Raw genomic sequence first — 15,884 nt, 5'->3', positions numbered from 1 at the left:
CTCTTGTGTTTGGGGAGAGGGGAGAAAAAAATATTAGGTGGACACTTTCTCATCATAAGTAAGGCAAGCGATAGAAAATTTAGCTGTATCGGTGGAGCCAGTAAAACATGGACAGCTGTAATGAGGTTGGCTAGATTAAGTATTATCTGTTCCCTCCAGGGCAGGAACTCAGGTGATGCATGGTTGGTTTCTCGCCGTTGCTCCGATGATCCAAAGGGGCATTCCGTCATTAAGGATCTCCTCCCAGGACAGGACCCTCGTCATAGGCTGGCCAATGATACGACCTGCGAACCTGCAAAACAAGCAGCTCTGCTCTAATGAGGAAGTATGCGACCACGACAAAAGAGCTGCACCGTAATGGCTCGGTAAGAGAATCTCAGGGTAATTTTATTTGATTAGACAAAGCTAAGATAAGGCAAGTGAAAACTCTGATTTATTATATCATTAACAATGAAAACACTGCAGTTCCAGTCTTCCAAAACAAATCCTTTGTCAAGTTTACCATCTGGAGAAAACAAATACCCTTAAAGCCGTATGCGAATAGTCATAGGGGAAAAAACACATCAGGCATTCCTATTACTTTATTAAGACCACAAGAGAACCCACCCTGACAGCAGTCAGTATAATCACATTGTAAACACAGCCTGTAAATCCCTGCGTGAGACTTTCCTTTTCATCATAGTGAGGGATTACGAAATGCACAGAGCAGCGAACAGAGGCAGTAGTGACTGTGCCTAAACACAGAGACTCCCCTGTGACCTCTATTGTCTCCCCTAGTATTAATTTATCACAGGAAGCCATAAGCAAATGCATATTAATTCAAGTTGGTCCATCATGCCATAGGCAACTAGCCTATAAATCAGATCTATGAAGAGAGCACAGTTTATGGGAAGGGAGAGAGAGAGACGCATTGCTGTGCATCACAGTCTTTTTCCTTTGTTCTATACATTGTTCATGAGACGGTGCGGATGGTGTGTCAAATTATTTTGTATTATATAATAAATTGATGAATTTGTTTCTTAAATGATTATTGGAGATTATCAGTGAATAACATCTTAAATAAGTAATAATAATTAAAAAGAAAAATCATAAATGTCTCAGTATTTTTTTATGTATGTATTTGTGTGTTTGTTTGTTTATTTTCAAACAGTGGATGTCAATGGTAACATTCTTCAAAATATCTTCTATGTTCGACAAAAGAAAGAAAGTCATACAGGTTTGAAACAACATGAGTGAGAGTAAAAGTTGACAGATTTTTTTTTTTTTTTGGTTGAACTATCCTTTTGATGTTTTTTTTTTAATTAATATGGAAATAAGTAATTATAATGAAATTATACTCTAAATTAGAAAATAAAAGTAGCAGTGAGTGGCAGTAAATGTCTTGAGTTATTGAGTTATTTATTTATTCTTTTTTTATGATTTAATAAGTAAATGGCTCTCTTTATGAATGGGTTATTGAATCATTGACACAACACTGTTCTGCTCTGGCTTAAATATTTCTCATGGCAAAACTAAACAAAAACAGACAATATTGTTTCTAACATATAACACAACATTAAATTCAGTTTTTACCTAACATATGTTCCCTGGGAATCAAACCCACAATCTTGCGCTGCTAACACGATGCTCTACCACTTGAGCCACACTTGCACTCCTTGCTTAACTATATCACATGATATAAATATCAGACAGAAACCTCATACAATTAAAATCTTGAATTTCAGGGGGATATAAGTGCATTATATAGGCTATATCATGCAGTGAGTTGTTGGCCTGTTTCATGAAACATTTCTGACAAAAATGAATAGTGATATCGAAAATGATATTTTCATGGTGTTTATGGTGTGTTTTAATGTCCTTCTTGGAGCTTGATTTTGAGCTGTTTTATGACAAAAGCTATAGAAAAATTCTTAAACTCAGGAAAAGAGTTCCAGACGCTTCTCCCTAAGAGATACTGTAAATGGACAAAACCAACTGCTAAAGGTCTCAAATAGAGCTTGTTTTCAAGAGAATAGAGAAGTATTTGGGGACATAAAAGGTCTAACTGCAAGCGTCTGTGGTGGCATGGACACTCTCGCTTCTTTCCAGGGGATTGATCATGATATGGAGGCTCTCATGCAATAAATGGCTTCAGGGAGAGCTGGAGATGAGCATCCCCGGAGTGTGGCTCCCCTTAACGACGCCTCCCCTTTCACCTACAGAAATGTTAAGTATGGGCTCGGGAGCACTGAAGCGGTGCGACATCCGCCTGGCCGTATTTCATGCAGATGGGCAGGTTAAATATGCCAGCCACACATCCGATGCTGGGCAATCTTTTTCTCTTCTCCTACCTTAATCTCGCTCTTTTCAACCCTTCTCTTTCTCTCTTTGTGGTGTCACCGCTTCAAAGCAATTTCTCCTTTCTTAGCTTTATCAGCCATACATTAAAGGTGACTTCTTAAAGCATTAAGAATGATGGCTCACTGTTGCCTGCTAAAGGTTAATGCGTTGGATGACTGTAAATTGTTTGGCTATAGTTCAAAAGGAATAAAGGAAAAAAGTGCTCAATCTTAAAATATGCTGAGCCAGTTCTGTCTCCATATGTTTTTATTTATTTATTTATTTATTTATTTTTGAAAGTCTAATATAATATATAATTGATTTCAGCGGAAATACATAGGAAGTTGGAAAAATACTGTATCGTTTGACTGGATGCTCATTCTGTCAAAAACAAAGGATATGGGAAACATTGCCTCTTCTCTTTTAAGCCTATTAATAATGTATATCATTTTGTTATACGTTATTATATGGTGAGATAGATTTTATTAATCTTATTTAGCATTGACTTTATACCATTTTTGATCCCAACCCACTTGACTTAGGGAATAGCACATCATTCCACTCTTCAGGGGATTCGTTCGGCAGACCTGTAAAGCTGTGGTTACATAATTCAGCAGTTTAAACACACTCATGTGGACTCATCTGGAAGCTGTTACACAGTACAAAGGAAGGAACGGGGTGTGACTGCTTCACTTTGCCTTTGATGTTAGTTTTGAAATGTTGAATGTTATTAGTTCATAACACAACACTGCTTCTTTTATTTTTCTCTGTGTAGAGAAAAATAGAGAATGTTGGTAAAATCATAAAATAAATGAATAAATGGCCAAATGATTGCTTTTGAGTTCATTCCCCACTTTTACATTTACATTTAGTCATTTAGCAAATGCTTTTATCCAAAGCGACTTACAAATGAGGACAATAGAAGACAGTTTTAGCAATGTGGTCTGAGAAAGTCAGCTGATCATCAATCATAACTCCATGGTTTCTGGCTGTTTTTGAAGGAGTTTAGGTTGATGTGCCTAACTGGATGGTGAAATTGTGATGAAACGATGGGTTTGCTGGAATCACAAGCAGTTCTGTCTTGGCAAGGTTGAGTTAAAGGTGATGGTCCTTCATCCAGCAAGAAATGTCTGTTAGACAAGCTGAGATACGAGCAGCTATCGTCAGATATACATCAGAGAGTATTTATATACACTGTAAAAATGATTTGAATTTTAACAGTAAAAATTTATGGTAAAAACCTTTTCATTAGACATTAGACGATCATATGACGATAATTTACCTTACTCTATACACTGAAAAATTTTAATATATGTAATAGGAAATTCCATATAATTTTACAGTAAAATACTGTTAAATGTACAGTTTTCAAAAGTGAAAAACAATTATCTCATAATTTACAGTGTAAAATTTTATATTGACATTCCCAGAATTCCCTGTGTGACAGTTCACATTTGGTAGTTTTTGACTAAAATAACTTTTGTTTTCAGCTATGTGTATTAGAGCTTGATGGTGAATGTGTTTTGTATATGTGTGTATGACTTCTTTGCACTTTCTGTGTATTAGTGTTATTATATTAGTTTATATACAGATTGTGTAAAAGCTACTTGTGATGAATATTTATTTCGTGGCTTTCTCTTTTCCGCTTGTGTTGTAAGTTGTAAGGGTGGTTGTAAGTATATTATAAAGGTAAGTAATTTGATATCTCAACATTACGTATTTAATTAAGATTTTTTTTTTTACTGTACATTTTGCTACAGTATTTTTTTAGTAATGGTCAGCCAACCACAGTTGCTTTTTTTTAATATATTTTTATTTTTATTTTATTTATTTATTTTTTACATTGTGTGATCTGTACAAAGCGACAGGGCTCTTAATATTATTATAGGATATTATTCGTCTTAGTCACACAGTTGGTTAGGTAAAGATCCAAAGAACATATTTCCATCTTCCACCTTTAGCCTTTCTGCCTTACTTTTTTCTTGTTTGCTACTTTCTCTTTTCCATTAGCACACACATTCATATGCTTGCAAGTACAGCCTCACGTACAGGGGAGCATAAACTGCCTGGATTGATCTGAAATCTTTCCCTTTGATAAACCACAGGGAGATGAAGCAATGAGAGCAAGTGCTATAGATTTGCACAGTCCGCAATGGCATCTCCACCACTGAGGCCACCATCACCTTGATTAAAATTTAATCGTGAGCAAAACACAGTGTGTGCATCAGTAAAATTTAGATTTATTATTTATTAGACATACTGTTCAGGCCCTGTGAATCATTCATTGTGTCATACATCCCTTATATAGACTCATATAGCTGATATATGAATCTCGTAAAAATGCATGAGAGACGAATTGAAGGATCATCACGGAGCGATGTGAGGTAATCTAGAAGCTCCGTTATGGATCCTGCTCGACAAACAGCTCTTTGTCTTGTTGTGCTGTGTCAAAAACCATCGTCCTTGCTGCATTATGCAAGCTTTCGCCCTATCAATGACAATACCCTCATCGCTTCTTCACGCAACAGATGGACCGCTGCCTCATTAACTTTAATACGTCCAACATCAATTAGAGAGGAGTTAATTGGGATGCTCGAAAGGTGACTGCCGGCAAGCGCGGCACATACGCAAGCCCTCCACTTAATAAATGAAACTCGTCAAGGCAAAATATGCCAACAGTGGAGCTGATGGGCCTCATTGAGAGCGGGGACCACGCTGTCGTTTCGCCAGCTCATTTTTTACCCGTCATGTACCTGAGGAGTTGACCTTGAAGGGGCATTGCTGTTCTGCCTCCCCATCCGTTGTTGTTTCCACACTGTCACTCTTTTTTTCCGGAGTGATTACTTTCACTCGTTCTCCTCTCGCCCTCCCTCCTCTTCACACTCTTTATCTCTCAACAGCTTCATTATCTCGTGACTCTGCCCTGGCCTGTGAGAGATGAGTGTCCCACTTCGTGTTGTTGTTGTTGTCGTCGTTGTCTAGCCGCTGTGGTCTCGAAGGACATCTTTTTGGATGAGACAGAGCACCATGTTTCTGTCAGGCCTGTTTGCTGACTCAACGCCTCTTATGCCATGTGTCTTCCTGGAACAGGTGCCGCTTGCCGACAGACGAAAGAATGGGACATGCTGCTTTCAAAAAATCATGCGCAACACACACTTTGTTATGAAGACAAATGGGTTATTGGTATTGTGTGACACATGTAGACGCTCAATACACAGCGATACAGTACATAGAGCCAGGACCGACAGTTCAAGGAAAGTTAGCACAACAGTGATTCACAATTACTCATCCAGATCTGGAACTGTTATTTTCGCTGAAATATGGTAAACAATTCTCAGAATATGAGTCTGATGTTAACAGCTTCTCCCTGCTTGAGCCAGAACAGGAGAAGAGATCTCATACTCAGTGTGTAAAGAGACAAATCTATCCATCATTCTGTTTGTCGTTGTTTGTGTTGTTCTATTGTACTTTCTGATATTCTGTCTATAGTTCTATTTTGTCTATAGTTTTTCTATAGTTCTGTTTATAGTTGTATCTATCTGTTATTTTTTCTTTCATTTATTCAATGGTTCTATGGTTCTTTCTGTCATGCTTTCTACGTATAGTTCTCTCTGGTGTTCCATTTGTCAGTCTATCTGTTGTTCTTTATGTAGTTCTGTAGCTTTTTTGTCATCCTTTTCATAGTTCTTTATCTATTGTTCTTTCCATGCTTCTGTCATTTTCTCTTTCTTGCTCTAGTTCTATAGTATATCTAAAGCTTTTGCTGTACTTCTTTATAGTTCTTTTGTTCTGTCCATAGTTTTTTATTGGGTTTATTTGTAATTCTAACACTCTACACTGTAAAGCACTCTAGTGCAAAACCCTATTTTTTTGGCCCTACAATGTATGCAATTTCACATTTCGCTATTCTTGTTGGGACATTTGCACAATGACCCTGACCCACACATACACACTAACACACAGTGATGAAGTGCTTTGTGTTTGTGCACCACAGAGTGACTACAAACACTATTAATCTTATGGTTTGCCCATATTCCTTTTATGCATCATGCAGAACCCCATATCCAAAATTGGTTTTATCCAAAATAGGAAATCTTAATTTGCTTTCCTAATATTTTTAGCCCCAGGCAATGCTGCTATAGCAAGCTTTGAGCTTTTACTCTCCTTTTATGACAGTTTAAAAATGAGGTGTACACGACTATAATAATAGAACTAGAATGTACATTTCCTGAAGAAAATGTGAGTGGTGCTTGCAGTGGCAAAACTCGGCGCCCTGTAGCCACCCATGATGCCTGTGTGATGATGTGGAGCCATGATATAAGTACTTTATATTGCTATATGGTTGCTAGGGTGCTCTATATGGTTGCTATGGTGTGGCTATATAGTTTATGGGGTGTTATTTAAAGACTATTGGCCAGCCTGAATCCAAAAAGCCAGAGTCAGTGTTTCTGTATTGTTATTTTGCTGATATATAGCTTTTAAATGTAGCTAAACAGTTGCTAGGGTGCTAAAAGTGGTTGCTAGGGCATGGATATTAAGTTGTTAGGTCACTACATATGGACTGCTTGATAGGCCGAGTCAAATGAGCCCACTCCCAAGCCTCTATGTCTTTCTGATCCAAAGAAATAAGGTCAGATAATTTTTCCAATGTTAAGTCTATGGGATATTTTTACACATTTTCTTCGTCCGCTGTACGAATATCGTATGTCAGATTGCTTAGAAAAGTCATAGCACACCTCTCCTCAATAAGCCGCACGTTTTGACATCTCATTCATGGGTCTGTGACAAAAAATGCGGGAGGAGTAGCGCGCCAAAGTTTTGTCAAGGCGAATAGTAATAGTGATGCCTTGCCTCTGGCAAGCACCACTAATAATGAGGAGAGCAGCATCTATGCTGAAGATGTGATTATATAATCATTATTAGGAAGGTAAAAGGTCTCCAAGTGCTAAAGTGGAACAAACTCAATTGCAGTAGGCCAGATTCTTTTTTATCATCCGTCTATTTAGGTATGCAAAAATGACATTTACCTTTAGAATGCATTTGCCCGTATCAGTCAGATCCACAAACGCCCCATTAAATCACCTTATGATATTGGAATTAAGATTTTATAAAGGAAACAGCCATTAACCTGTGGAAATGAAAGAATAAACAGTGATGGTAGAGTGTATGCCCCGGATCATCCCCAGGGCATCAGATGTGGTTCTGGATGGCTGACTCATTAGAATCCCATTTTCTCACTCTCCCTCTTTGTCTCTCTGTCCCTCTTTCTTCCAGTGTTGTCCTCTTATGATGAGTGTGTTGTACCAAACCAACAGGGCAGACCTGTTTCCCACTGCTTTGCCATGGGGAAATTTGCATGTGCATTGACTGTAAAATTGAGCGCTCCTACAGAATCAAGTCTTAATCAAGCAACTCTAATGATCTTACATTTGGATGAAATTAATGTTTTTGCTCTTACCCTCCTGTGTCACTTTGTGTTTGATGCAGGCCATGGGTCATAAATATGTAAAATAAAGAGACAGAAAATAGAAAATAAATAAATGATCTGTGTATAATATATATGCTGAGAGTGAATTGAAAATTCATGAATTATCTTTCTATTTATCAGTTATCTATAGATAAACTGTATATGTGTGTGTGTGGAGAGAGAGAGAGAGCTCATTCCAACTGAACAAGGAGCATTTTTTAATTTTACTGATTGATATTAAAAATATATAAATGATATTAAGTATCACTAGTGCAATGACTTTGAATTCCATTAGAAACACATAATTTCTGAATGAGATAAAACTGGTAAATCTGACAATATGAGTTAATCAGTAAAGGAACTCCTAATACAGTACATCCAATTAAATCAGTGCATTGTGAACATTTCTATATATACTGTATATAGAAACAATAGTAGAAGAGGACGATTTGTGAATATGCCTGCCTTTATCATTTTGGCCACTGAGGGGCAGTGTTTCTTGAATAAATACATAGACATATTTCCCCTGTGCAGAGATGCAACACAATAGAAGGTTCCAGGTTTGTTCTATTTAAAATGAAAGAGTCAACAACAAATTTCATGAGGGGAAACTGTGTGATTTTTCTTTAGGATGTGTTTATAGTAAGATTTTTCCAGCACACAAGATTTTTCCTAGTTGTATTGTGCATACAATGAACATTTTATTTTTTTATTAGAGTGCTCTGAAAAGACATAGGGATGTTTATTTGCTCATCAAAATGAAGAGTGCCCTGGGTCAGTACATAAAATACAGAATCTGGCAGAATGTAGCAAACAAATTATAATTTGCTGCTATTGTTGGCAGTAGGCACATTATGTTGTCAAAAGGCAGGTTATTTTTGATGTTGTAAAAATTTTTTCTATGCAGAACAATAAGCCCAGCTCACCCACTGCCACATAAACAGACAGTGCATACAGTATACATATTCAGATGCATATTTTCAGCTCTCACTTTACATGTTGGTTGTTTGGAATCTGGGTGAAAGTGGAACATTCAAGCGCAGAGAAGAGCCGCAGTGTTACGCAATGTCTGTGTGAGGGACAGGGAGGAAGAGCTAATGTGATGGTGGTGAATGTGGGTCAGTGCCATGCTCACTGAACCAGCACAGTGAGCCTGAGACAGTATCATCCCTCTGCCCATTCCCGCGCTCACACACACAGACAGAAGCACATGTCTGCACACTGTTTCAAACACACATGTAAGCAAAGCTGGCATAATGACGTGTGCTTAGAAGACAGATGGAGTTAAGCAGGAGAGTAAAATATATAATTCATCCAAATATGAAAATCCTGTCATTATTTACTTTTAACTGTATGATTGTATTTGGTTTGTATAACACAGAAAAGGTGTTTTTAAAGAAAAGCCTTTGTTCTCTTTTCAGTGTTATAAAAGTGAGTGTGAACTGGGACTGTCAGTTTCCAGCATGACATAAAGCACCATGAGTAACATAAATGTGGTAAATGACTCTTTTTAACTGGCATTCTTTTATTTCTTCCATATACTGTAACTCAAAAGGGTAAATTCTAACACAGTCCCTGGTGACTCTTTCTAATAAAAGGGATAGAGGGGTTTTCAAGCTGCAAAATGACCCAAAAAACTCTATGTAATTCGTTCAGTTAAAAGTCGTCTTTAATGCGATTTGTGTCAGAACCATAGACTGTATAAAAACAGGTCAGAACACAAGATCTTTCAGATCTTTTTTAACAGTTGATCCAGTTCATAAAACAAGTCTGAATGGTTTGTTCACTAATCAGACTGAATAATCAGAATAATGACATAATTATCAGTCTGTCCCTCACACAAAGCTATTGTATGGACCACTTTTTTTATTTATTTTTGAAGCACTTTTGAGCCCCATTTGAAGCTTGGAAGCTTAAGTCTGTTAAACTGCATGGAAAAACTTGACTAAAAGGGTCTACATTTTTAACATTCTTATATTGTATTTGTTGCATTCCAAAAAAAAAAAAAAACTTTTCTAAGAATGTTCTTCTTTCTATTTTTCCTTAAGATTGTTTTAAAGAAGAGTACTTGAAAAACATGTTCTTTGAATAACCTCTTAAAGTCAGGATAACCTCCAACTTGTCTTAAATCTGCACAGATAAGGTGTTTAATTAATTTATTTGGTTGTTTTAAATATTAACCAGGACAGATGGTGCATAAATGAATGCAACATCTTGAGACAGGCTCTTTATAAATAACTTTTTTAAAATACTAAACATTGCAATCAGACAATCAGAGCTATCAAACTTTAATCTTACTTGACATATAAATATCAGAAAGTGCAACAAAATGCATATTTTAAGTGTTCTTTCCTCCTTGCGAATGAGCTCCATATTCTCCTGTATCATGATGTTTGAACCATAAAGGCCTTTTATGTATATATATATATATATATATATATATATATATATATAGTCTAAAGATTCAATAACTGTTTCAAAAATTATTGATTTTTCTGACTATTATTTCATTTGTCAGGCTTTACAGGGTTAAAGGGAACAAATCATACAGACCTCATTCAGTAATGAGTTAGCTACAGATGAGAAGAGGTGAATACGGGCACTAGAGATGAGGGAAGACAGGATAGGGCACCACTGAGATGTAGGGTAAGATGCGAAGGTCAACCCACCGCCAAAGACATTAGCTCCTGCTCCTAACCTGATTAAATAGGTCTTGACAATGAAGCCTCTGCACAGGGCACAGGCTTTGTTAGTGCAGTGACCTCTTTATCATTCAGTAAGCTACAAGTCACATCTAGGGAGCAGAATATCCTGATGAGCTGCCTTACCATTCCATGCTGTAGTTCATATAACACATATTGCCATAATTTTACCATTTTATTAGTAGACAGACATCACATATTTGCCTAGGAATGAGATTACTATTGAATTTGAGCAGAGGTGTGGCTTCATACATTCATTAGAAACAACCTTGAGATCAGTTGGTTAAAAATGTAAGGCAGCATATTCTGACCTTTAAAGTGTGGCTTAAAGGGATAGTTCACCCAAAAGTGAACATTCTGTCATCATTTAGTCATCCTCATGTTGATCCAAACCTGTATGACTTTCTTCTGTTGATCCCAAAGGAAGATATTTTAACATCTTAGCGTAACACTTTAAATCGTTCTGATTGGCTGTTTCTTGGAACAACACAAGGTTTAGTTAAATGGCATGAAAATTCTCACCCTTAAAGTGAAATATAATGCATTTCAAATGATGTACTTTCTTGGTCCTGTGTGTTTTACATCCATTATACCACATTTGGAATTCCATGCATTTCATTATGCTGAATAAATACGCAAAAATCTTTTATTAATGGTTTCTACAGTATATCTAATACATTGTATGCTCAATATATAACTCAAGCTTCTCCCAAAAAGGTCCAAAATGTGGCCTTTATATAAGCTCTGTTAGAGTCTACTGGGGTTTATTGCCATTCAGTGCCATTTAAAGAGGTGTTCGCTACCCTGAAACCTTCTAATAAAGCGTACATGTCTTGTTTAACAGACAGTCAGGCCTGGAACATAACTCCGCGTGTTTAAACGCACAGTAAAAACCCACTGCTAACTTTTATACGCATCAATAAAATAAAATAAAATAAAATAAAAAGGTATCCTCAGGCCAAATCTTAATTGGCATTGAAACCACGCTGAATTTAAATGCAAATTGTCATGGAAGACTACTCATGTAAATCCCTTTACGTTGACTAAACTCTTAAGTGGACTCGATTCCTGTACTTCTAAATGGTCCTAAGTCCTTTTACACACCACGTTATTAAACGTTTACCCCGATGGGTGTCTTTCATTCTTGCCCCAAACCAAACACTTCATTCCAACAGGGGGACTAACAAGGGAACTTATCACCCCAAGAGAGTGGGGGCTCATATTGAAACTCCTAGGGCCACAAATGAATACTTAAAATTACCTCCATTGCAAATTAGATTTGACCTTGAATGTGTGGATCCGCCTGACAAAGCCTAAAAGGGTTATAATTTGCCATCACACCAGCCACCATTTAGTGACCTGAGGTGAACGTAGTCACTATAATTCTTTCCCTTGTCAGCCTTTGTGAGGACAAAGAGTGTTTTAAAGATGTATAGGAAGCTTTCACTGGGGAAAGACTGAATAAATCAAAAAGGCTAATTAAGGAACAGGATGTTTTGTATTTGCTGCTTCGTTTTCTGACAAACACAGACAGAAGACGTGCGTCCTTTGCATGAAAACGATTCTTGTAACCTCAAGGGCCGAAACGAACTACAGTACCAATGCCGCCTTGACAGGCCAATAGATTGTAATGAGCCGAAAGAGATGGGAGACAGAACACTGCGGATGTTAATGGAGAAGGATAGTATTGATTTGCAGATGACCCTGTATAGTCTCTCTACAAATCAGGACTGGTCTGTCCCATTTGCCCTTTATGTTTTCAGACACACAAAGTGGCAGAACCTTGCGTTCATGCAGATTTGATTTCTCTAGAGGCTGCCCCATTCAGCCCCATTGAAAAGTTCTTCCCATTGAACTACGACAGACCTTGCTAGGTTAAATGGGCTTGATCTTCTTGTGCAGAACACATTGGAGTAGGCCTCGGGGATACAATGTACATAAACCCTGATGCATGCTGCATAAAACTACAAAGGTTAAGAGGAACAATTGTTTAATTTGGGGAGCTTTTGAATGGGAACTTGACTCTTATGACTCGAAAGGCCACATAAACAGATGACACAGAGTACCTCTGGGCCTCTTGCAGGCGGCTGCCTCAGTCACGGCTAGATCAATCCACATGTCTCCTTAACGGCTTGCCGGAGGGCGAGTGCGGTGGAATTGATTGCACATCCATTCAGCCCCTCATAGCTTGCTCTTATGAGATTTGGTTAATGCTCTTGGTCTCCCCATGGTGGGCCTTTTGCCCTCCTTTTTCTCTTTGATCTCTTCATTCTGCTGTTCTAGTCTCCACTTAAGAGGAGCTTTGGTTTGGTCTTGTAATTAAATCTGTAATTGTAATTCACATAATTACAAAGCAAGTACTTTAATGGTATGAGCTTCAACTGGGAAATATTTGCTTCAGTGAAGATGTCCATGTTCCGTGTCTATATATCCGTGGAAATGTTGGAGTCAGCAAACAGCTGTGGAACATTATATTAGTAGTTCACATAACATTTGGACGCAGTTTATTGGTGGTAGCAATAACTTAATTGCACATTTTCACCATGGCAACACTTGACAATAAGGTTTCATAAATTAATGTCAGTTACTATATTAACTAACAATGAAATAACAATGAATACATTTCTTTATTCATCTTTGTTAATGCTGTCTAAAATACAACTGATTGTTCAAGTTATCTCGGGTCCATTAAGTAATATTAACGGATATAAATGTTAATTTTAATAATGTATTAGTTAATTTTGAAATGAACTAATTAAAATTGTTTTGAAGTATTTTTCATAGTTAGCTCATGATAACTTTTCTAGTTTACTAATGTTATCAAATAGAATCTTATGTAACATTATGTGTTTGTTTCACTAAAAATAACTGGCTCATAAGAGTCATTTGTTAGGGAATCGATTGATGTAAACTGGTCACACTGGATTTTTTACTATTCCACTGGCTGTGTTCTATGTTTTTAATTCTCTAATAAACAAAAGAGTCATTTGTTTGGTTCAGGGATTGGTTCAAGGATTTTCAAGATAAAGTTATATTATGAAATAAACATTTATATTGCAGTATTCTTGTGTTTTATAAGTCTAGTTACACACACACACACACACATACTGCATAGTATTTATGAACCCAAATGCTGTATTCCTAGCCATCACATCTTCTTTAATACTATATGGCAAAAAAGTAAACAACTGCTGTATTTCATTTGATGATTCTTGCCCTTAGCTGAATGTTTCCTCATGCAAGGTATGAAACCCTGTTCACCTCTCTGTGCTTTTAAGTCAATCTTTCAATTTCATTACATATCTTGCACAGAGGTCAGAGGTCCAAATGCACTGAGAGTGAACCGACCCACAAACCCAATCTTGGAAAGAAACTCCATAATCAGTCTAACTGGTTTGACAAACCTGTTCTTGCGCTCTGAGCAGAGGATGAGTTACAGCTCAATTTTCTCCCCGGCTCTGTCGGAATAGCCTAGAGGAGGAACTGTGGCAGATATGAAGGTGAACAGGTTTGGATATAAGCGAATACAGTATTCCTCCCCAAGGACACGATCCACGTTGCACCCAGATGATGATGAAGGCGGCTATTTCTCACTCTCAAAAGGATATTCAGGTTACAGTGATTAGAATGTCACTGGAATGTAGAACTGTGCGCTTCTAGAAAATGGTGTGAACCTGCTCTGATTTGAATCCATGTGATACAGCATTGAATCATAGAATTACAGTAAGTTGACAAATATGAGCATGATGCCCAAGGACCTCAAGGTATGTTTTTGCCATGAAGTTTGAAATAAAAGTTCTCAAATTCAGTTTGTTGGTGTTTATAACTTATATTTACATATTTCTCACATAACCACAGCTTTGACATACATTACTAATGATTCATTCACATGGAACTGATTCAGAAGCCTCTCTGACAGATTCAGTAAGGGTATTCAGTGAAGGATTTATCAGACAGATTCAAACCAGTGACTCTTTTGAACAATTTGTTAAACGAACCCATAAGGATCATTTGTTTGTGAATTAAAACGATCTAATTACTTGATTCAATTACTTATTCATAACACAAACAAATTACCTGATGATGTCAATAAATATACAGCAATCTGAAGAAATGTTGATCAGTCAGATGAATGAATGAAAGATTTGAGTCACTGCAAAATTCCCTCTGGAGTACAGTTTTGTATTATTAAATACAATATTATGAGAAGAAAAATAATGTAACAAATTATGTTTTTTCCCCTCATATTTCAGAGGCATGCTAGCATGTAAAAGTTTGAGAAGTACTACCAGGAGAACAGGGTTTGAGCAATAATAATGTGACTAGGTGATTGAATAGTATTGACTTGACCCTAACAGCACTAGTTATTTCCCAATCATTTCCTATTGGCCAAAACAATTATACAGAAAATTTCAAATATAGAGATTCAAGCATAATCCATGCACAAAGTGTTTGGCCTTTAATTGCTGCAATCATTGCTTCCCCCTAACCAATTAAAGTGAGTGACGGATGCTGATGATGTAGGAGATGGGGAAGAAATATGTTACGTGAGCATTTCTGGGGTTAGACAACAACTGTTATAAATGCCTCAAGCATTACCGAATACTGAATAATGAGGTCGTCTGTGGGCAGCATTGAACCATTGAACAGCAGACAATTGTCCTCGACCTCTCTCCTGTATTGCTGTCTTTCATTTGTCTGTTTCTAACTGCCATTCATTTTTACTTTACACCATCAGCACTTTCACCTTTTATCATTAGTTTGAGACAGCTCAGTGCAGAAGTATGTAACTGAATCCGAGTCTTTGTGTGAGGTAATGGTATTAAGAGGCAACATAGTGTACAAAAGCAAAAACTAATAGGACATGTAGTGATGTTTTGGTGTGTAATGGTGGAGTGTTAAAACACTGTTTCAGGGGTCATGAAAGAGGTGTTTGTGTAGTCGAGCTACAGTATTCGTCTGTTCAAATATGACACAATGTTTTAAACAGCTTCAGAATTGAATAGTCTTTTTTTAGATATTTCTTGGTTTTTTATCATTATTTACATTTACATTTCATAATTTAGCAGATTATTTAGTTGTCTTTTGTGTGAATGCTGTATGCAAAAATCATATATATAATAAAAGTTATATCCGTTAATATCACTCAATGGACCTGAGATAACACGAACGATCAGTTGTATTTTAGACAGCATCAATAAAAGATGAATAAATAAATGTATTCACATATATGTTGTTAGGCACTAAATGCATTTGTGCATTAATGGACTTATGGGCTCGTTACAACTCTTGCAAACTTAGACATGACTTAAAGCAGCAGCCTCAGTCCCTACAATTCTGAATGATTCACAAGGAGTCTTGCTTTTGGTTTGGTTCACATGAAATTCAGCCAGGAT

At 36.9% G+C, this 15,884-nt stretch overlaps 1 long non-coding RNA gene across 1 annotated transcript; it reads left to right on the top strand.

The window, feature by feature from the left end:
• Positions 1-78: 78 nt before the first annotated feature.
• Positions 79-2,445, top strand: LOC132160525 (uncharacterized). Its single transcript, XR_009438028.1, has 2 exons — positions 79-365; positions 2,089-2,445. It is a non-coding gene; the product is annotated as an uncharacterized LOC132160525 (long non-coding RNA).
• Positions 2,446-15,884: the final 13,439 nt, after the last annotated feature.

The sequence above is a fragment of the Carassius carassius genome, chromosome 17 (genome assembly GCF_963082965.1).
Source record: "Carassius carassius chromosome 17, fCarCar2.1, whole genome shotgun sequence".
In the NCBI taxonomy this organism is placed as follows: domain Eukaryota; kingdom Metazoa; phylum Chordata; class Actinopteri; order Cypriniformes; family Cyprinidae; genus Carassius; species Carassius carassius.
Note: the sequence above shows the minus strand (reverse complement) of the source record. Positions and strands in the feature narration are given on the sequence as shown.